Source organism: Megalobrama amblycephala, linkage group LG6 (assembly GCF_018812025.1).
Source record: "Megalobrama amblycephala isolate DHTTF-2021 linkage group LG6, ASM1881202v1, whole genome shotgun sequence".
In the NCBI taxonomy this organism is placed as follows: domain Eukaryota; kingdom Metazoa; phylum Chordata; class Actinopteri; order Cypriniformes; family Xenocyprididae; genus Megalobrama; species Megalobrama amblycephala.
Window position 1 is genome coordinate 12,169,634 of NC_063049.1, and position 22,393 is coordinate 12,192,026.

Consider the following 22,393-nt stretch of genomic DNA (forward strand, 5'->3'; position numbering starts at 1 on the left):
TAGTAATCCGTAATAAGTGCCCTTAAAGAAACCAGGTATAGCAGAATGTGTCCCCAGAATGTGTCTGTGAAGTTTCAGCTCAAAATACCCCAAAGATCATTTATTATAGCTTGTCAAATTTGCCCCTATTTGGGTGTGAGCAAAAACATACCGTTTTTGTGTGTTCCTTTACATGCAAATGAGCTGCTGTTCCCGGCCCGCATTTTATTTGACTTTCAAATCCCAAAACAACCCCAAAATAAGCATTTAGAAAATCATAGCTTTTCTTTCTTTCTTTCTTTCTTTCTTTCTTTCTTTCTTTCTTTCTTTCTTTCTTTCTTTCTTTCTTTCTTTCTTTCTTTCTTTCTTTCTTTCTTTCTTTCTTTCTTTCTTTCTTTCTTTCTTTCTTTCTTTCTTTCTTTCTTTCTTTCTTTCTTTCTTTCTTTCTTTCTTTCTTTCCTGGTCAGTCTAATTTTTTACACTCTTTTGTGGGATACATTTGAATAATCAGTGATTATAGATGGTTCTCCGATTTCATGCACCTTTAAGATGAGTTGAAAATAATATAGCATTAAAGCAACACCTGCTAGAAGAGAGAAGAATTGTGTGAGTATGTTTGTGTGTTTTAGAGGGACAGGAAGTCATTGCTGTTAACCCCCCCCCACCCAAATTCTGTGAGAAGGCCAGGACTGGGGTGAGGACACGTTGCCAGGCCATCCCCTTTGAAAGGTCTTTAATTAATAAGCTCATTACCTTTCAATCTAACCTTGCTCTCCCTCAGCAGGAGCTGAAAGAGTCTTGCCTGCATAAAGAATACGGCCCCTGGATTGTTAGCAATGGTTCACTGATGGTGCGCAATTGATGTTGCTGTAAGCAAGAGCACAAACAAAGGCAGAGGCTGCAGTGGTGCAATGGGCCTCCTCCTGCTTGGGCCAATCCCAAGCCACTGAAAGACCATTATCTCTTCATCTTCATGGCACAGGCGGTGTCAAGCCCAGTTGATGAGATGCAAGTCTATCAGCATGCAGGACACAAGGGAAATTATACCACCCAGATGATGCTTAAAGACAAGGATCTGAAAATTGTGTGTGTGTGTGTGTGTGTGTGTGTACAGAGGGGCTCCTCTAGCAAACATTATCAAAGGCTTATTTTTTTATCCTAATGATCTCTGAGGAAAAGCTTCATTACTAGCCAGATTGTTTGATTTATTTATGAAGGTTTACCTATTTTCTTCAATTTATCATTTTATACTTTTAAAGTTTGATTAGTCTTTGCTATGTGATTGTCCTGTTTTAATCAGTACAAAACCATGTTGACCTTGTCTACAAGCAGATGAATCAGTTCTGAATAAATTTAGAGGCAGGCAAGCCGACGGTGCGAAGGACACAATGACTACGTTTACATGGACAGCAGTAATCTAATTACTGACCTTATTCTGATTAAGACAATATTATGATTAAGGTGTTTACATGAGTTGCCTTTAAAATATTCCTTTCATGTTCCTGTTTTACATGTTATATAACATAGATCGATTAAGGGCAAACGTCATTACGTCCCCACGGCACGCCGTCCGACGTTCTCTACAGAATTTCACGTATCACCACACAGTTTGTGCCATATACAGTTTTGGGTGTTTCATTTTGAATCTTACAAAAGCTTCAAGTGCAGTTAATTATTTGACATGCAATATATGTGCAAATAGATACGGAGCCCTGCACATGACATGCAAGAAAAAATAAATAAATTGTGCGCACGATTTACTAATTAAATTCCCTCGATTTATAAATGATATGCGCATGATTTATAAATTGAGGGAACAAATTAGTAAACCGTTCGCATGATTTAGCCTAGGCTACTATTTATTTTCCCTCTCATGTGAGGGGCTCTGTAAATACAACGGTGGATACAAATTCTCCAGCAACAGGCCTCCTGTACTTTAATTCGGCAACTTTCATTCATGCCACCACGACAAACTCAGAGGTTCTGGATGAGAGATGAGGTGAGAGGAATTTGATTTGTGGCTTCTTGCTTGAAGCTTGCTCTCGTTTGCCGTCAAAACGGTATGTGTCCTGTAGCAAAGTGCGGCGAAAACTGCCACATGACGTTAATAGTGTGATTAAGGTGTGTACATGTCTACAATGCACTCCAATAATGCGACTAAAATAGGAATACTCCCACCTTTCTTAATTCGATTTGTGTTTACTTCGAGTATGACTTTAGTCGGATTAAGGTAATAAAACATTGCTGTTTACATGGTCCTTTCTTAATCAGAGTATTGTCTTAATCGTGTTAATATCGGATTACTGCTGTCCATGTAAACGTAGTCAATGTTTAAATGATGACCTACACAGAGGTGAAATGGATCAATTTGTAAAAAAAAAAATTAATTTATGTGTAAAATTGATATATTATAATTGTCATGATTCCCCTGTGTCTATGTTCAAGGGCTCTTATTTTGTTTTTCTGTTGCCTTGATGTTTCTGGTTTAATTTCCTGTATATTAGTTCTTGTTTCCTTTGTTGTCTTGTTAGTTTCCATAGTTATCCTTGTTAGTATCCATGGTTACTCATTACATACACCTGTTCCTCACTAGCCTATTGTATTCCTGTACACCGATCAGGCATAACATTATGGCCACCTTCCTAATATTGTGTTGGTCCCGGTTTTGCTACCAAAACAGCTCTGAACCGTTGAGGCATGGACTCCACTAGACCCCTTAAGGTGTGCTTTGGTATCTGGCACCAAGATGTTAGCAGCAGATCCTTTAAGTCCTGTAAGTTGCGAGGTGGGGCCTCCATGGATCGGACTTGTTTGTTCAGCACATCCCACAGATGATCGATTGGATTGAGATCTGGGGAATTTAGAGGCCAAGTCAACACCTCAAACTCGTTGTTGTGCTCCTCAAACCATCCCAAAACCAAATCATTTTTTCTTTGTGGCAGGGCGCATTATCCTACTGAAAGAGGCCACAGCCACCAGGGAATACTGTTTCCATGAAAGGGTGTACATGGTCTGCAACAATGCTTAGGTAAGTGGTACGTGTCAACATCCACATGAATGGCAGGACCCAAGGTTTCCCAGCAGAACATTGCCCAAAGCATCACACTGCCTCCTCCGGCTTGCCTTCTTCCCATAGTGCAACCTGGTGCCATGTGTTCCCCAAGTAAGCTACGCACACGCACCTGGCCATCCACAAGATGTAAAACATGATTCATCAGACCAGGCCTTCTTCCATTGCTCTGTGGTCCAGTTCTGATGCTCACGTGCCCACTGTTGGTGCTTTCAGTGGTGGACAGGGGTCAGCATGGGCACCCTGACTGGTCTGTGGCTATGCAGCCCCATACGCAACAAACTGCAATGCACTGTGTATTCTGGCACCTTTCTATCAGAACCAGCTTTTACTTTGAGCAATTTGAGCTACAGTAGCTCATCTGTTGGATCAGACCACACGGGCCAGCCTTCGTTCCCCACCTGCATCAATGACTCCTTCGCTGGTTCAGGAATGTTCCTTCTTTGGACTACTTTTGATAGATACTGACCACTGCAGACTGGGAACACCCCACAAGAGCTGCAGTTTTGGAGATGCTCTGACCCAGTCGTCTAGCCATCACAATTTGGCCCTTGTCAAACTTGCTCAAACCCTTACGCTTGCCCATTTTTCCTGCTTCTAACACATCAACTTAGAGGACATGTTCACTTGCTGCCTAATATATCCCACCCACTAACAGGTGCCATGTGCCATGATGAAGAGATAATCAGTGTTATTCACTTCAACTGTCAGTGGTCATAATGTTAGGCTTGAGCTTTCTATATACCCCCATGTTTTTATGTTACCCCCCAAAATTATTTTAGTTTATAATTTCACCTACATAAAACTAAAACATTAATATATTAAAAATGCCACAAAGCTTCTGTGAAGATTTGTATAGTGATTATACAAAATGATGAAGAATTGAAACTGAATAATGAACTGACAAATAATGGACTAATTAAGTAAACTAAAGGTGATGATACACGGGGCAACTTTTTGAGCAATGTTGCCAGGCAATATCGCCGATTGATGATGCTTGGGCACTTTCCCATTGAGAATGGGTAACAAATTTCTATCTGGATACTTTAGATCGAAATTTGTTTCCCATTTTCAATGGGAAACTGCCCAAGTGACATTGCCTGGCAACATTGCTCAAAAAGTTGCCCTGTGTATCATCACCTTTAGCCTGGTTTCACATACAGGGCTTAGATAAAGCCAGGATTAGGCCTTAGTTCAATTATGACATTTAAGTAGCTTTTATAAATGTGCCTGATATATTTTAAGATATGTCTATGCAAGTTGCTTTCAGTTAAAACAGCTCAAACATGCATTTTAGTCTGGAAATAGGCTTACGCTTTGTCTGTGAAAACAGGGGTATGCCTTTAGGAATCTACTTAGGAAACTTTAATCACACTAAAACCATCCCAATATTCACAATGTGCATAATTTTAGCAAAAATATGAATAATCAAGACATATTGCCTAGCCTTATTTTAAAGTTTCCATTCATAAATAAATTGTTCCCACGGTTGATAAATGGCATTCAGTACGAACAGATGTCGATAAGTACACTTAATAATTTTTTACACAATTCTAAGAATGACCCTAAAACCACCCACTTTCTCATTGTCTTCCCGCTGGATTCAGAAAGCAAGTGAACTAATTGTTGGGCTTGTTCAGACCACCCCCACATTGATAAAGCTGCGAGACAGGCAGCCTGTGAATCCTGAGGGACCGTTGGCCAATGGGCTGATGGATTGTTGAGCTTTCTCACCAGACATTTTTATTGGTGTGTCTTTTACTGAAAAGGACACAATCGTGCTTGAGCAGGGCTCTGACAGACATTGTCCACATTCAGACTGCATTGTGCTTGTTCGTGCATAAACGTATCCAACACGACTCACTTTGAAAAGTCAACAAAGAATGCGTTTCGCATCTGATGCATCTGACCTCTACTTGAGATGAATCAATGAAGTGGAAACTGAAGTAATATTTTAGTATCATTCAGAAATCTAAATGAAAATGCTTAGGGGATTCATAACCATTGGCAAGAGAATATAGCACAATTCAGAATAATAGTGCTGTTGGTGTGGAAGGTGAACCGTACAATGTCTGAGCTTGAATACCCACAACAGTGTAATCACTCTCTGAAACTAATTTGAATTTTACTGTAAATGAGTGAACAGCTCTTGGAGGGCCAGTTGAATAACTGAATGAGATAATTAGCTCTGCTCAATAGAGAAAATGAATTCTGTCTTTGATATTTAAGTGGTGCTGTGGATGTGGTAACCTAAAGAAGTAGCATCACGAGCTTTTAGAGCTTTTATTCTGTATTTATAGAGATCAACCATCTATACACAATGAAAGTTTGATGTGAACATGTTAATAGTACCAAAGTTTTAAGTTTTTTAGGCAAGTAAAACAATGCTTTTGTCCTTGTGTTGATGTATTGTGTGCATCTGTAAAGCCAAAGCATATATTGGAAGATCGTTTGCTGAGGTCAACACAATATATCAAATGCCAAGTATGTTTAGGATCAGGGGCAGTTATTTTGCACCTTGTCTGTCTCTACATTGATAAGTGTTTTTAATAGAAATTTCAGTATAAAAAGGGGATTTTAAAGAATGAAGACATCAGAATGTGTAAAACTTCAAGCTCAAACAGTCCAGAACAACAGAAGCAGTTTCATTTGTCATATTTCAGCTTTCACCAACTGACATTTCAAAGAAATTCAAGATGGTTGATCATCAAAGCTGTATAGTGAAAACTGACATATCTGAGAGACTGTCTCTTCTTTGTAGTATTGTAATTAGTCAGAGTTTACTTTTTATAAAAAAAAAAAAAACATGAATGTGACCAGACATCCTGGCACAGTCCCGGCAAGCTGTGTACAGTCTTTATTTATTTATTTATTTATTTATTTATTTATTTTTAACCCCCCTTCTTTGTATTACAAAAGTTAATTAATGAGGACTATTCCACACTCAAAGCTGTTGTATTATTTCAGAAGTCTTGAATATAAAACATGGATATGAATATAACACACTTCAATATATCTTATGGACCAATTTAATGTGGCATTTACAGTGCTTTTTGTTATTTTGCAGCTTGCAAGCCCACTTTCATTATGTGAAAAGGAGTAGACAAGATTTTCACCTAATCACCTTTTGTGTCCTTGGAAGAAATAAATACCTTTGTGTTTGGAGCAACATGAAGGTGAGTAAATTATGACAGAATTTTACTTTTTTAATGAACTATCCCTTTTTAGTTACATGATTGACTATGTAGTTCATTAATTAAATCATAAGAACTGCTTCTGTTTCAAATATCATTACTACATGGAACATTCCTTATTCTTTAGAGGCATTTAGGTGATATATGTATCATTTCAGTATCTATTGGCATTTAAATTTGTCTTCTAAAGCCGCGCACACACTTAACGATTGTAAGGCCGATTATGAATGTAAATTGATACTTATGACTGATCGCGCTCAAACGCGTCCAGTCAGAGCCAGTTGCATTCAGTCTGCGATTACAGTCGGTGTTCAAATTCCATGTGTGAGTATATAAATCTGCTTCAGTCGCAGGAAACAATCGTTATGTGTGTTCAGTTCAGTCTTAGAATGTTTCAGCTAATCGTTAGGTGTGTCCCCGGCTTTAGCTGAATGGAGGTAAATTAAATATTAGCATCTGACATTTTGCATTTCAGGTAAACACCTCGGGGGGAAATGACTGCTTTGTGTTGTACCTTCTCAGCAGGTATGAAAATCATTCAGATGTTGAATATTTTAGTGAGCTACTTCATTAATAGGGTAGTCAGTATATTTCAAAATGGCATTTGAATATCAAATGTCAAGTCAAATGTCAAGGTAAATTAGACCTTATTTATTGCATCACTATTTGTAAATTGTTTTATTTGTTTATTATTCATGCAATAATACTTAGTTATAAGCATTGCTATAACTTTGTGCTCTTATGAATGTTTTTAGCATGACTTTGTGAAAGGTTAACTACTAAACTGAATGAAATAGCATAGTCTTCTTCTTGGTCAGTGTTTGCATATTTGGCATATTTTATTCTGCAACCTACTTGTTCTACAGATCGTATATAGCGTTCATACCATTTCTTACACACAATATCAAGATGATCATTGCTTTTGTCTCAACGAATGTGGCATCCTGTTAGCTATAACCTGCCCATGTTGTCTAGGGGGTCTTTTCATTACTGTCAGTTTAAGTGCCGCAAAATCAAGTAGCGTAAAAAAATTAAATAAATAAATAAAGTGAAATAAGTTCAAATCTTGTGTTTTGGAAATAACTTTAATTAATATTAATATTAATATTTTATTAATAATAACTTTATTAACTTCCTAAAGTGTCACATTAAGTAGAAAAAAAACAACTCTTGCTCAGTCAGCATCTTGCAGCAACATGAATCGCTATCCATCATTTTCACACCACAGACACTAAACAATCTAGTGAACTGTCTAAACTGAATTATACATGCAGTCACTCAGGAGGAGTTTTAAACGGCTAATTAGTCATTTAGAGAACAAATTTTTAACAAATTTTTCGAGGTCCAGACCTTGGTGACCTCATAGCTGGCTACGACTATGTATGTCAAAGTAATTTATTTTGGGAAGCTGCCCCAGAAAATGCCCTAGATGACTGTCTATCACCTGTGCCTGTATCTGACATTGCTGTTATGTATTTATGTCTAAATGTACTGACTAAGGTGGAAAAAGATCGTCTGAGTTCTTCTATCATTTTACAAGCTGTGGATTACAGTTTGATAAAGTACTCTGCTTAGATCTGGCACACTCTCTTCATCTTTCACAGCATCACGCAATCCATCTGTTCCTTCTGTGATCTGTTGGAGACCCAGGTGCCTGTTTATTTAGTATCTCCTTATCTTCACTTAGGTTTATGTAGGGTGTGTTAAATCCAACAGTAATCTTTGTGGTATAATCCAGTTTTTAAGATCACAAACACTTTTGTTAATATTTAAAAAAAAAATTATATATATAAATATATTATTCTAATGAGGCACAGACAATGAGGTAAGTTTAGCCCAAACGGATCTTTATTTACTATTGCTGTGATCGGTGTGAAGAGTGATCGGTTGTGCCGATGTTAGAATGGCATGAGGTTGAGTCAATAATGACAACATAGCCATATGAAAAGGTTCTTCAAATCTTAAAAGTATATTTCAAAGACTGCTTGCAAATAATACATGAATAATACCAAAGGCCACTAAAGTATACTTAAAGTACATCACGCTTAAGTATTTTTTTTAAAAGTGCACTTGGTAAAAAGTTTTGTTTTAATGATTTATGGTCATGCTTTATACTAAATTTTAATGTACTAAATTGTAACTTCATTACAAATGTGTAATTGCAAATATATGACATGCAAGTTTCAATAGAAATGTCATTAAAGTATATTTTCGTTTACAATAAATGTCAGTACATTCATACATATTATGGTACATTTTAACCATATTTCAAAGACGATAATTATGAAATAATTATAATTAAGAAATAATTATGAAATTACATGCATGTACTTAAGTCCACGTAAGTGGGTCAAAAAGCACTCTAAAGTTCAGATAACTGTATTTAATAAAATTTTAATTATTTTTATTTATTCAAAATTAACATGCAGTTACGTGTTCAAAAACATTACAATCAGTTTGCACTTAAAGGGTTAGTTCACCCATAAATGAAAATTGTCATTTATTACTCACCCTCATGCCGTTCCACACCCGTAAGACCTTCATTCATCTTCAGAACACAAATTAAGATATTTTAGTTAAAGGTACTAAAAACATATTTAAATCAGTTCATGTGAGTACAGTGGTTCAATATTAATATTATAAAGCGGCGAGAATATTTTTGGTGAGCCAAAAAAACAAAATAACAACTTATTTAGTGATGGCCGATTTCAAAACACTGCTTCATGAAGCATCGGAGCACAAATTAATCAGTGTATCGAATCATGATTCAGATCGCGTGTCAAACTGCCAACGGCTGAAATCACGTGACTTTGGCGCTCCGAACAGCAGATTCGATACACTGATTCATTTGTGCTCCGATGCTTCCTGAAGCATTGTTTTGAAATCGGCCACGAAACGAATGTCTTACGGGTGTGGAATGCCCGTTTTTTTTCAGAATTTTCATTTTTGGGTGAACTAACCCTTTAAGTATATTCTTATTAAGTAAAGTACTCTCTTTTTTTAAAAGTATGCTAAAATATTCTTCTTTATGTATTTAGGTGCACTTTTCCTTTAAGGTATACCACATTTGTCCATTGTTATTGTGTATAGATTTTGTGTCTCAGTCCATTAGGAGCTAAACACATTATCCCTGATTCAGCTTTCCATGATGAGTCATTGCTAGACAAACAGGGAACATGAATCTGAGGATGGTAATCTGACCATTAAAAGATAATTCAGCAGGGAAAAAAACAATGGGGATGTAGAAAGAACAAAAGAGGTGTGTTGATGACGTGAATTGCCTCAATCTCCAACAAAGTCCTCAAAACGTCCAGAGCCTGAGCTTGACGTTGTCAAGCAAAGCAGTAAATAAAAGACTCTTGTCGGAGTGATCCTCCCTCAATAAAGCCTAATAGAAAGGCTGGCGTACGTTTATGCTGAGGTTTACTGTATGCCGTAAAACATTGAGAAGGGGGCTGTAAACGTAGAGTAATGAGATGGGTGAAAAATGGCTCTGCCTCACAGAGACGCATCTGGATATGAAGGGGCTGAGCTCTCTGTACACCTTGACGTCCGAGCTGATATTCAAAGACTAATACGGCAACTCAATTATCTACCCGACCCCTCATTAGTTCCCCATGCCCTGCGTGGAGTTGTGGACACGGGTTTTAGCGGCATTATCCTCACGCACCTGCTCTCTGGGGCGTTGCTGGAGCACCTCGGCCCCAGCACTCGAATTCTCTGTCGCCTTTCATTACTCACCCCTATTATATCCCAATCCCCACCCACAGTGGGTAACTGGCAAGCCTGATCACCGTGACGATTTGTTTTCACTGGCAGCCCAGGGTGGGGGCCACTGCTCTTTCTCCAGAGAGACTCAGATGAAGACATGAGATGAAACACGGTTACACACAGCTGTCAGAGCTGTAGAGGGACAGTAGAAAAATGGTGCAGCTTAGTTGTTTTTCTGTTGCTGCTAAAGTTTGATTGCACAATAAATGAGCCTTTATTTTCCTGGCATCCCAGAGTATGAATATTAATAAATGCCTTTTGCTATTAATCCACATGTTTTGGAGTCAGTGAGCTATTATTAAAAATTCTGAATAATTTGTAAAGTTTGACATAGAATTGAGACTGATGGTAGGAAATTTGAAGGAAAACAAATAATTTGCAATAGCTCGGTTATAGTGAAGCATATAGGATGCTGTGAAAGAGAAGGGTTGATGCTTGTTTGCCTGAAGTTCCCAAAAGAGTTCTCTATGATGCAGGCTGCCCCAGTCTTTTCCCCAGGCAAGGGACTATGAAAGAAGATCACGCCAGGATGGCCTCTGTGTCAGATACCTCAGAGGGAGTGTTTCAATTCCTCCATTTTAGCTTCTGTCAGTCCAGCAGGTTACAAGGTAGGAATTCAGGGGTAACAACTTCTATCGTGATTGGAGTTGGTTACAAGGTCAGTGGTTCTTAACGTGTGGCTCGCACAACACCCTCTCATGGCAACTCATTACTATTTTGTGTGATGAATTGATGGCTAATTCTTATGAATTTGTACAATCTCATTTGTATATTTTTCTATGATCTGATTACGCCTCCTTCAGTGTGGTTAGGGATGGACCTTCATGCTTACGTATTCTAAAATCACAACATACGAATTCATACGAAATCACTACCTTATTGAGGCAAAAGTCATAGTTAATAGTTAGTTAATGGTGAGAATTGGACCCTAAAGTGTGACCCAAAATGCAAATAGAATGCAACTTACCATGTAATCATGTACCAGCTTTATATATATTTTTGGTTACACTTTATTTTACAGTGCCGTAGTTACATTGTAATTACTCAAATAAGTACTGAGTATTATTAATTAACTAAAGTTACTGTTAGGGTTTGGTTTAGGGTTAGTTACTTGTAATTAAGCATAATTTACTGTTATTACTATAGTAGGTACATGTAGTAACATGTAACTATGGCACTGTAAAATAAAGTGTTACCATATTTTTCATTGTAACATCCAGGGTTGTGCCTTCAGTCAAACTACATGTTATGTTTGCTTAACTCGATCTTCCACTGAAACAATGGACTTCTTTCTGGTAATGTACTCCAGACTTCTTTAATCATTTAGTCAATTTAAACCCTGTACCTTTCTTACAAGTGGCTACAAGATAGCATTCAAATCTGCCTTATCCAATCAAAAACCAGTGGATAGAACCAAGTCTCCGTCCTAAAATTATATATATATATATATATATATATATATATATATATATATATATATATATATATATATATATATGTATACATATGTATATATGTGTGTTATGAGATGTAAATAGATAGATAGAGATATATAATTTATTTTTTATTTTTTTGATAAATATTGTGTGCAGGCTTTATGTATTTATAATTTTTTTTTAAATAATTTTCCCCTTTATTAATAGGTTTTAAATAATTGAATTTAATGACAATTTTGTTTACTAGAATTTTGTTTACTACCCATTAGATGTCCTACTGTATATAAAATATGGGTCTTAAGATCTCAAAATCAGTTAAGACCCGTTGTACAAGTTTATTCTATAGATTTATCCTATAGGTTTTATATTTACTAGTTTATTTACTAGTTTATACTGTAGGTAAGACTAAGCTAGGCTGGAGCGATCTTGCAGCTAAGTTGAGTGATTTAATCGGCATGCGATGTCTGGTCTCCTTTATTACTTATGTGAGTACTTGTGAAGAGAGTGTCCTCAGAGTGTTGATTAAGGATGGTGGGTGGTGGTCTGAGAGAGTGCCGGCACGCTCACTGAGAGGGAGAGGGAGAAAAAGTGTGTGTGTGTGAAGGAAAGAGAGAGAGGTGATGAAGATGAAGGGCTTGGCAGGGGAGAAGTGGGTGATTCTACAGCTCACAGGCTTGACGATTCCACGGACAAATACAATGCAAATAGGATTTTACACCATGTTGTCAGGCAGAGCTTGGAGCTCCAATCTGGCGAGACCACAGTGGGAACTGGAGGCTAACAATAGCAGACAGTGTTTCACACATAAAGAGCCGTATGTTCAGCCAAAGTGAGCGGGCAAGCAAGTTCATAGAAACTGTGTTGAACTTCTCTGTCGAGTTTCACCCAATAAAGTAAACCACTTTTCAGATGTTTCCACAAACTGAACTAAATGTTTGGGGAAAATGAGGTGCAACAAAACAATAAATGTTATGAGATGAAACATTAATAGGCTATGGTCCAAAACCTTATGAAGTGTTTTTCTGTCTACAAAGACATCTTCTTAACTGAAAGGGAACTTAAAGCGACCATTCCTCACATGAAGCACAAGGAATAATTGTTTCACATTTGATTTGATTAGAGTTTGCCATTGGCATGTTGCTAAGCTAACAATGAGATAATGTGCATAAAATGCTCGGCACACATAAATATTGGGTAAAGAACTTTTAAATACAACTGTTCATTTTTAGTGAATTATAAATGAAGTATATGTATACATTATTATAAATTATGCATATTTTTAATGATTCATAAAGAAAACAAGTAATCTTAGCAACATAATCATCTTTGAGTTCTTTTTTTATAACTGAGTGTAATGGGATTGCCTTCTCTGCAAGAACTTACAACATGTTTTTGAACCTTTTTTTTTTTTTTTTAAAGCTATAGAAAACCGTGAGATACTGCCTCTGATTTCTGTCAGGAAATTAATTAAGGTCTCCAACTGTCAGTCATATCCTCCATTACATGCCTATGTGCCCAAACCAATATTATGGTTGGATTATATCATTGTTGCAGAGAAGCAATTTAAGTTGGCCTCGTTATATGTGACCGTTTTGTATGGCATAAATGTAGAATTAAAAAACAGTTTAAAAAAGTGTAAACTACAGCCGGATTATTTATTATAAATCTGAAAGAAAATATCTTTCCCACTTTAAAAAGAGTGCAGAAAACTCAAACTCCAACTAGAGAGGATTTTACTACCAACCGGAGCTATTTGTGTGAAGTCTGGTGTCACTGTTTGTTTATTGGTAAACCAATATGAGACATCAAACTCTCTTGGGATGTACACACTTCATTCATAGAAGGGAAAAAGTAACTTGACTGCTCTGATGTGCTCAGTGAGGGAAATCAGTGTTTGTATTTGTTGTTTATGAAAATAAATCCCACACTATCATCAATTATCATTATAAAGAAGTAACAAAACAGCCATTTTCTGTGATAGAAGCATGCCCATATCAAGATTAATGATTTGTTATTTGTCAGATTGTGGTAAGCAGCCACCAAAATGTCACACTATTAATAAAACCTTCTCCAGTAACTCTAAAATAAAATTGCTGACAAAAAAAATTGGGATCATTGTGGCACTTACTAATTCTTCTCTTAAGTAAACAGAACAAACCTGTAAAAACCAGAAGAATCTTGTTGAATCCAAGCCACAGCCATTTGACTGAGTTAATCACAGAGCCAGTCATCCATTAGTTACAGCTCTTGCTCAATAGAATGAAAGGCCACAGAATGCAGAATCACTTCTGCTGCTTGGGGCGACCCAAATTACAAACAGATTTATATCAGGATACAGGGTTGGTCATGCAGAAAAAGACCGTGGACCCTTGGTGTGGAGTTTTGTAGTCATAATAGACCATTAAATGGGGTTAAACACTGGAATGTACGTTGCCTAAACAAACTGCCCAACATTTACGACTCCATACCATTTGCATAATCAAGGGTCACTGATGCTACACAGTAAGTGCAAAATAATCAGAAAATAATCCAGATGACATTTCTCCAATATTTAATTCACTCAGAATAGTTCATTTTACTCCACTAGACTTTGAGAAGAAATATCAAAGTCTCAAACATTTCCCCCAATCAAAAAAAAAAAAAAAAAAAATTCTCCCAAGACCAAATTATGTGGGATATTCTGTCCACAGTAGTGTTATAGTTCTAATACCCTGTGAAGTGTGAAATGAACAAAATATGTTTGTCTTTTTTTTTTTTTTTTTTTAATTTCTCATGAATTTTTAAAGAGACAATATTGATACTTAAGACTTACTTATATGACTTACTTTCTTAATTTAAATGTTTTTATCCATATAATTAAATTATTTTGTGTTCCACAGAAGAAAGTCGGTCATACAGGTTTGGCAAGACATCACAAAATTGGGTAAACTATTCCTTTAAATGAGACAAAACTGAGAGCTCCATTGTAAAACCCTAAGTGTACTCCATTTTTTATGTGTATGCTAGAGTATGCATACAGTGTGCATTACTTAAAATCCGTTATCATCATAGTATTTGCGTACTGTACGCGCACCGGCAAATTAGTCTAACTGCACATACTCTGTATGGTGTGACAGATAAAACAGAACAACATCAAACTATTGTACTCTGTGTACTTAAGTGTACTTTGGGCTTTTTTTAACTTTCCAATTTTAAAGGCACAGGTCTTCTTTTGTAAGGCTGGTAAGGCAGCAGATAATCAGTTCTTGTCAAAGCAAACTAGGCAGGCATGTGAATGTCCCACAGTCTATGTAAATACTGCTTCATGAAACTACCAATCTCTTTAGGAAACAGCAAGAGGTAGGACCCATAACTTGACCCTCTGTGTGACTAAGCACGATAGTTAGTCCAGTGCAGCCCATCTACCCTCTCTTGGGACTGGCCCTATTTTCAATGTGAGGAAAGAGAAGAGGAAAAAACAAAGCTGCATGTGGTACAAACTGGACCCCAGAGAATACCAAACCAATTTACATTTAACAAAAACAAACAATGCCATGAGTCTTGTGAAGGTTGCAGCAGATGGGAGTAAGCTAGAAAAGGAGGGTGCTAAGTTTTGAGGTGCTTTCTCATTAGCTAAATTAAGATGGCGGTCTGGAGGTGACAGTTCAGTAGTCAGTAGATGGTGGGCGGCTCGTGTGTGCTCAAGCGCGATCATTAAAGAGACATGGCTGCTCCTGCCCTGCCTGTACGAATCTCAACAGGCTGGGCCTCCCCAAAGCTCAGGCTCATTGATACCCTTGTGCTTTGTAGTACTTAAGAAAGAGAGCTGTAGAACATGTTCATTGAATTGTGAAAGTGTGGAGAGCAGGACCTAACCCAGAGGATCAGCTATAACACCCCTTTCAACTGAATGTAACCTGTGTCTCTAGGTTTTGCAACTATGTGGCATGAAATTGCTTTCACTTTTTCTTTGGTAAAGTCACATTGAGAGGTTATGATCTCTGCATTAGATTCTTGAAATTCACTTGTAGGTTCCTAAAAATTCTCAAGCGTGATCTTTTGCAAAGCTTTGCTTTTATGCATTTAAGCACTAGAGATTGAATTAACAGGCTCTTGTTGAGTTGCATTGGTGTTGACCTGTTTAGACTAGAGATGTATGGGCATCTGTCCCGTTCATAGCCACTGAGCCGTACCATGCAGCTCAATAGAGACATGTCCAACCACAACTATCTTAGCCCTTGACTACCAAGCCTGTTGAACTCCTCACCCATCCCTTCAGAGGACATTCACTTCTTTCAGTAGACAAATAATAGCATGCCTTGACCACCATTTTGTAGGTCAGCTAGCAGGGCTTTTGTGTGCATGCTAAATAACGAAGGGAACCACCTCTAATTAAAGCTGTGAGCATAGGACTAAATGCTTCCCTTTTTGAAGATGAAATGGCTGTATCCGGTGGGCTATATTAAGCTGTTACTGTGCATCTAAATTGGCCCCTATTTTACAGAGCAGCTTTTGTGACAAGAGGCATTCAGTATCTCAAGTAAAAAATCGAGTGAAATGAGATGTAAATCCGACAATTCATTTGGCAACGTGTGTTGTAAGGTTTTAATTCTTCCAACCAGGACCAAAATGGTGCAACATTACTCTGATATACAGACAATGGCGGTAACAAAGTTGTTCATATAAGGCTATTGTCAGATGCTGGCAGGGAAGGAAATCAGCGAAAGTGCCGGAACAATGGGGGAAGGCTGCAGAATTTTGGTAAGACAGACAAAAAGAGACCTATGTGTTGGCAAAGGAGTGAAACCTAAGGTGCAAGAAAGAGAGAGAAAGAGCGAGAGAGAAGAGGGACCTTTGGAGAGGGGCTTGGTAAGTCCTTTAGCTCCATTGTACCCTTAAAACAATTCTTACTTAGAGCTTGGATTTGCATTTGTAATAGAGTTCAGGCCCCTGTTTGTGAAAGCCTTTGGTTGGGCCTGACCCTGTGGTTCAGCCCCACGTTGACACACTGTGTACTGCCCCAGCCCCATCCTGCCACAACCCACAGTGCTATCATGGGAAAATTCACCAACTTAAGGGAGCTTTTGGAAGGCATGGGCTGGAATGAAAAGCTCAAGGCAGCCGCAGTGGTATTTAGTAGGGGAAATTACTTGGGTGTACAATGGAACCCACTGCTGTTAATTACTGCTAACAAGGCTCTCCGAAAAAAACCTGGTGTGACACATGGGCTTGAAGAGAGAAAGGAAATGAAAATGAGACATACAATTGAGCCTTAAACCTCTCAAAAGTGCTGTCCTGTTCAGCCTTTGGCCAAACTCTTCATCATTCTCATTTTAGTCTTCGAAGAGTACTTTGCTGAAGTCAGGGGAAATGTCTTACTTGATTTGCTTCTGTGAACAAAAACATCTAATAGCTCTGGGTGGTATTATGGGTGAAATGCTATCCAATTAGCATGTTAGGCCATTCTGTTATTATTTCACTTAGAATGAATCCAAAGGAAATATGAGCTAAGAATAAGTTATGCATTTCCCATATCATGGGATTCATGAAGTGGAAATCGGTTACACATGTAGTAGCTAAATAGTGTATCCCACTGCTGTTCTCACAATTAGATAGGATTTCAGCCTCTGGAGGAATGATCAGGCCATGCTCAAAATCTGTCAGGCGTTAAGTAAACACCACTCACTGACTGCCTTGTAGTTGTCATTCAAAAATTGACTAATACAATCCAGGGGAGGGGGAAACAAATGTTAGACTGGTTAGCAAGATTCAGCTACTGGTATGTCCTAACCACATCATCTTGCTGCAAGATGATGTTTATGCATTTTATGGATTGTTGTCATGATGCTGTTTTGGCATTTATGGAGACTGCAAGTCTTGAATTGGGTGTATCCGATGAGGTAGACATACAAAATGTGCACTGTTATAGACCACTTTGGTGGGGGAAAAAAACTATTTTATTCTATTGTTAAGCATTAAATGAAAAGGATGTGACTATACTGTAGTGGCGTTGTTAGCTTTTAACCCCTTTAGCTATGACTATATGTACAAAATATGTATGATAGCCTCAAGTGTCAATATATATATATATATTCAGAGTGCTTATTTACACTAAGTGCAAATAGCCCACCTTGTTGGCAGAGGCTATTTACACTAACTCCACCCACCAATGTTTGGTTGGGCCAGACAAAAGTACAAAAAAACAAACAAACAAACAAACAAACAAATAAACAAACAAGAAAAAGAAAAAAAGACCTGAGACTTGTCAGCAGCAATGGTGTATGGAATAAGGTGCATTGCACATACTTTCAATGCAATAGATCCGAGTTCGAATTCGCCTTTTGCTGATCTCATTATTCTCCCTTTTCCCATATCAGATTGGAAAGGCATTTATTTTCAATGAAAAAATGAAAAAATGAAGAGTTCATTTGCAAAAACAGTAAACTCCATTTTTATTAATTCTCACAAATCATGTTTTTTTTATTGTGCATTCCAAGTAATATAAATCAAACTGCAGTTGGGTTGTTTTGATTTAGTAATAACTCTAAAGAATACAGGTAAATTAAAAAAATAAAGTTAATTGAAAGTATGTTTTTTAATATATTAAAAGTTTGTTTTTTAGCAAAAGCAGATAACTCCAACAGTTGTTTTTTGGCAAAAGCAGATAACTCCACATTTCCAAGTAATTGCTTTGTTATTGCATTTAAAACACACTCAAACACACGTGTGCACACAAACGCACACACACACACACACACACACACACACACACACACACACACACACACACACACACACACACACACACACACACACACACACACACACACACACACACACACACACACACACACACACACATCCACTCACTGCGCGTGCGCACGCACACACACGCAAAAGAACAACTAAGGTTCAAGCATGTAAGTCGTGTATGGTGTACAAGGACTTACAGGAGTCGAAATTATAAATCCTTGATCACTTTTAGTCAGCTTTGATAAAACTTCCCTCAGCTAGCGCGTCTTTTTGAAGTGACTAGAAGCCTTGTCACCTGACCTGAATACTGTGCGCTGATTCGCTAAAACGGACTTATCGGTTTCTGTACACAAACAACAAGGGCGCTTGTCGGCTTCTGCTGTAAAACGTGAACTTGCGATGCCTGACAGTGGACAAAACCGGCTTTTCTGACAAAATGGATTTAGGGTAATAAATTACCTTTGACTCAAAAGAAACAAAATATTACACAGATATTAAGACATAGTTATAATTAAGAATTATTGTTTTAAAATGAATTACACAAGAATTGGGGGAATTAAGAGAGTGCTATACAGCTGCCATTCTCCTGCAAACCCAACCGTTTAAGTCTGGATATTTTCCAGGGAATCTTTTAATTACAGAGAGTGAATTGAACTGTGCTGGGTATGCAAGATAAATAACACGCAGCACAGGCAGTATATGAAACAATTAAACTAATCTATATATTTAATTAAAATAACACATCTGGGAATGATTGTTAGTAATAGACAAGTACCTCACAAATCGAAGTGTCTAACACAATCCCTTCCAAAAGCTTGCTCATAAAGCATTCCAATAGACAAATGGGACACTCTCGTGGGCCTGATTTAAACACATCACTTCACTAGGTGAAAGCACTTTTATTTAGAGCATTCACATGCAGGTCCTTTCTCATGAGTATTTATGAGTCTGGATGCACACTGCACTAAAACGTTCTCATGATTTAATACAAAAGTAAAACTCTTGTCAAATTAGTTTTATTTTATCCCCACTCTTATTTATATTAGACTTTTAATGTAAAGAAAGTCAATAAACGAACTAAGCATATTCAAACATTTTATAGACAGTTGTGCATGATGTAGCTCTGGACGTTTACAATATTAGCATTAATACTGATATTTTCACTCTCAGAAAAAAAGGTATGGCACTGTACATATTAGTACCTTTTCACTTTTGTACCTTAGGGTACTGCCCCTGCAGTGACAAGCGCCATACCTTTTTTCTCACAGTGAATAATAATAATAATACTAACAAATATAGTAATAATTACCAAATGTTCACCCTTGTTACCTCAAATATTTGTTCTTGCTGAAATGTATTTCTGTTCAGCAGCTCCTTCAGCCCTCTGAGTAGAAACAGACTGCACCACTGAGACAAGCTTTACAAAAGAATTATAAATATTAATAACCATCTAATGCAGAAGAGTTCATTTCTTCATTACATTCTTTATCATATTTTGGTAGAGCCTTTGAGGCCGTTTCATTTTAAACAGTTCCTTCTGATAATTTCTCATAATTGGTGTTTAATAATGGGTAAAATATTAAGCTAAATGGCTCCGCCCCCTCAGACGATTCCATTTTAGCTACAATCCACTACACTATGGAAAGGGAAAACAAGAAGAAATACTGTAATAACAGTATTTTTTTTTTTTTTGTCATGATTTCAAATAAATATATCTTCAAGGCTCAAAATTGTGTATATTTTATATGAATATTTTGCTTCTCAGTAAATTGATCTTTTACAGATCATTACTGCAAAACAACATAAAAAATCATTACATTTTTTAAAAATGGACATGCAGATAACTCTAGCTCAAATGCTGTCTGTTCACTTCTGCAGCGAATTCTTTCTGGTCTACGTGGCAGCAACATCAAAAGTGTGGAAACCTGCACACTTCTCACAGGAAACATTGCTGTGCACCCTATGGGGTCTTTTGTATTAATCAAACATTCAAGCAGTAACCGAACAGTCTTACAATAAAATTACATTAACAGCAACAGCAGGCGCACAATGACTTGACTTGTGAGGTGTGCAGGAAGGACACTTGTGTCTGCAGAGACGCCCACAGCAGAGGATGTAAATGATTCCCCATGCAGCCCCTATGCTTTGACTGCAGTACATACGGAGGCCCAAGGTGAGTTGGGCTCCTTACCGCTTAGTATCTGAGGGCAGACAAGCCCCTCAAACTATTATTGTAAGGGCCAACTCTGACTGCAGTTTCTCAGGGAGCCGATGTCCACCGAATGAAAGAACAATTTGTGCCATCTGTGCAGAGCTGGACATGTGTTTCCCATTCTCCAGGCCTTTTGAGCCAGTCAGAGACCGCATTAACATAAAAGAGAAGGTACGACTGTTCTCCTATTTGGCCCCAAGCCTCTCAGGTTGACGGGAGAAGGCAGGCTCCTAAATTATCTAATTTATTATTATTTAAAACTTATTTACTTTCCGTAGAGTGCATCAGAATGAGGTAGTGCGCAGCAGCTCCTGGGTGTCTCGTTAACCTTGGGTCTGAAGATTCCCTCCCCCGTTTTCTTAAACGCGCTCCCACAGAAGCAATACCACAATGTGGCGACCTAATGGTCCAGTTCCTGACATAGCCATCCGTGTACAGGTAACGCAGGAAGAGGGTGAGATGGTTCTGGACATATGCTGTGCAGGGGCCCTGAAATGTGTAAAACTAAAACCTAGTTAGGCACGATCACTTTTATCCTTGTCTTCGCCGCAGACCTGCTTTAACTCTTTACTGCGTGCACTCCGCATAAGATATTGATGCAAAAGCAAATTTGCTTTGGCTAAAGATCAAGTTCTGAATTAATGGATGTTGCAGAAGTTTATTAGTGAACATGCATGGGAACATTTACAATAATGTGTCTTCCAGCATGATGGGATAATGGGAAAACGTTAGCATCATTTAGAGCCAAGTTAGCTTCATTCATAGTTTACAGGAATAGTTCACTTTGAAATGAAAACCTCATAATTATTTACTCAGCTTTATACCATTTTAAACTCTCATCCTGTTATTTTTGTCAGTCGAACACAGGAGAAATTTTCATACTTAATTTCACAGATCAACAGCAACAGCTCACAGTGACCACAGTCGTCAAGCTCCAAAAAGGACAAGTAGTCCATTTGACATGCACTATATTCCAAGTTTTCTGAAGCCATGGTTTGACATTGATGCAATGTCATTTGTTGTAGCTGAATGTTATACACGACTTTGAATGTGCAGCTATATATTAGACGCTAATTGTGTTTTTTTCCCCAAGCTTTTTAGAGCTTGACAGATTTAGACACCACAAACTGCCATTGTATGGAAGATAACTGGGTAACACTTTATATTACAGTGTTCTTGTTACACATGTTTCAACAGTAAATTATGTGTAATTGCATCCAGCTAACCCTAAAGCAAACCCTAACCCTGGAGAATATATATATATATATATATATATATATGTATATGTATAATTTTTTTTTTTTTTTTTTTTTTTTTTTTGATTTGGAGCAACATGATGGTGATTGATTGATTAATCTAAAAATGACAAAATGCACAAAATTACTAAAACTTTGAATTAAATTAAAATGACAATGTCTAGGTTACTTTTGTAACCCCCATTCCCTGAAGGAGGGAACGGAGACGTTATGTCAATACTGACGTAATGGGGTCTCGCCTGGGAGCCCAGTCACCTCCAAATGGTACAAAACGAGCCAATGGGAATTGGCCAGTGAGATTTACATGCCGGGCCACACCCCCAGCATCCGGGTATAAATAGGCCCGGCATACTCACTTCCATTCATATTTTGCTGAGGAGCCAAAACAGGGAACCTGGCCAATCAGCTTTGATTCAGGGCTATAGCAAGGGGATATAACGTCTCCGTTCCCTCCTTCAGGGAACGGGGGTTACAATAGTAACCTAGATGTTCCCATTCAGTCAGTAACGTTTGGGGTTCAGTCACTGACGTAATGGGGTCCCAATGGAAAATGCCATAGCAACTGAACCATGTTACGAGTGTTGGGGAAGCAGATGCTGGCAAGCCGTGGCATGCCCAATGCAAGTGCTACCCCAGATGTTGTAACCTTCCAGCGTCTGGAGTAAGCCAGAAGAAGTCTTCCATACCAGTGGGATGGAGCGGACAGGGCGTTACTCAGAGGATGGTCGAAGCTGCTGTTCCTT

General features: G+C 37.8%; 1 long non-coding RNA gene across 1 annotated transcript in view; it reads left to right on the forward strand.

Annotated features, from left to right (window-relative positions):
• Nucleotides 1–22,393, forward strand: part of LOC125269895 — a 69,311-nt gene that overhangs the window by 6,968 nt on the left and 39,950 nt on the right. Inside the window, exons 2-3 of the long non-coding RNA XR_007185212.1 lie at nt 6,117–6,225; nt 6,719–6,768. This is a non-coding gene — a long non-coding RNA (uncharacterized LOC125269895). The remainder of the gene's footprint in view (nt 1–6,116; nt 6,226–6,718; nt 6,769–22,393) is intronic.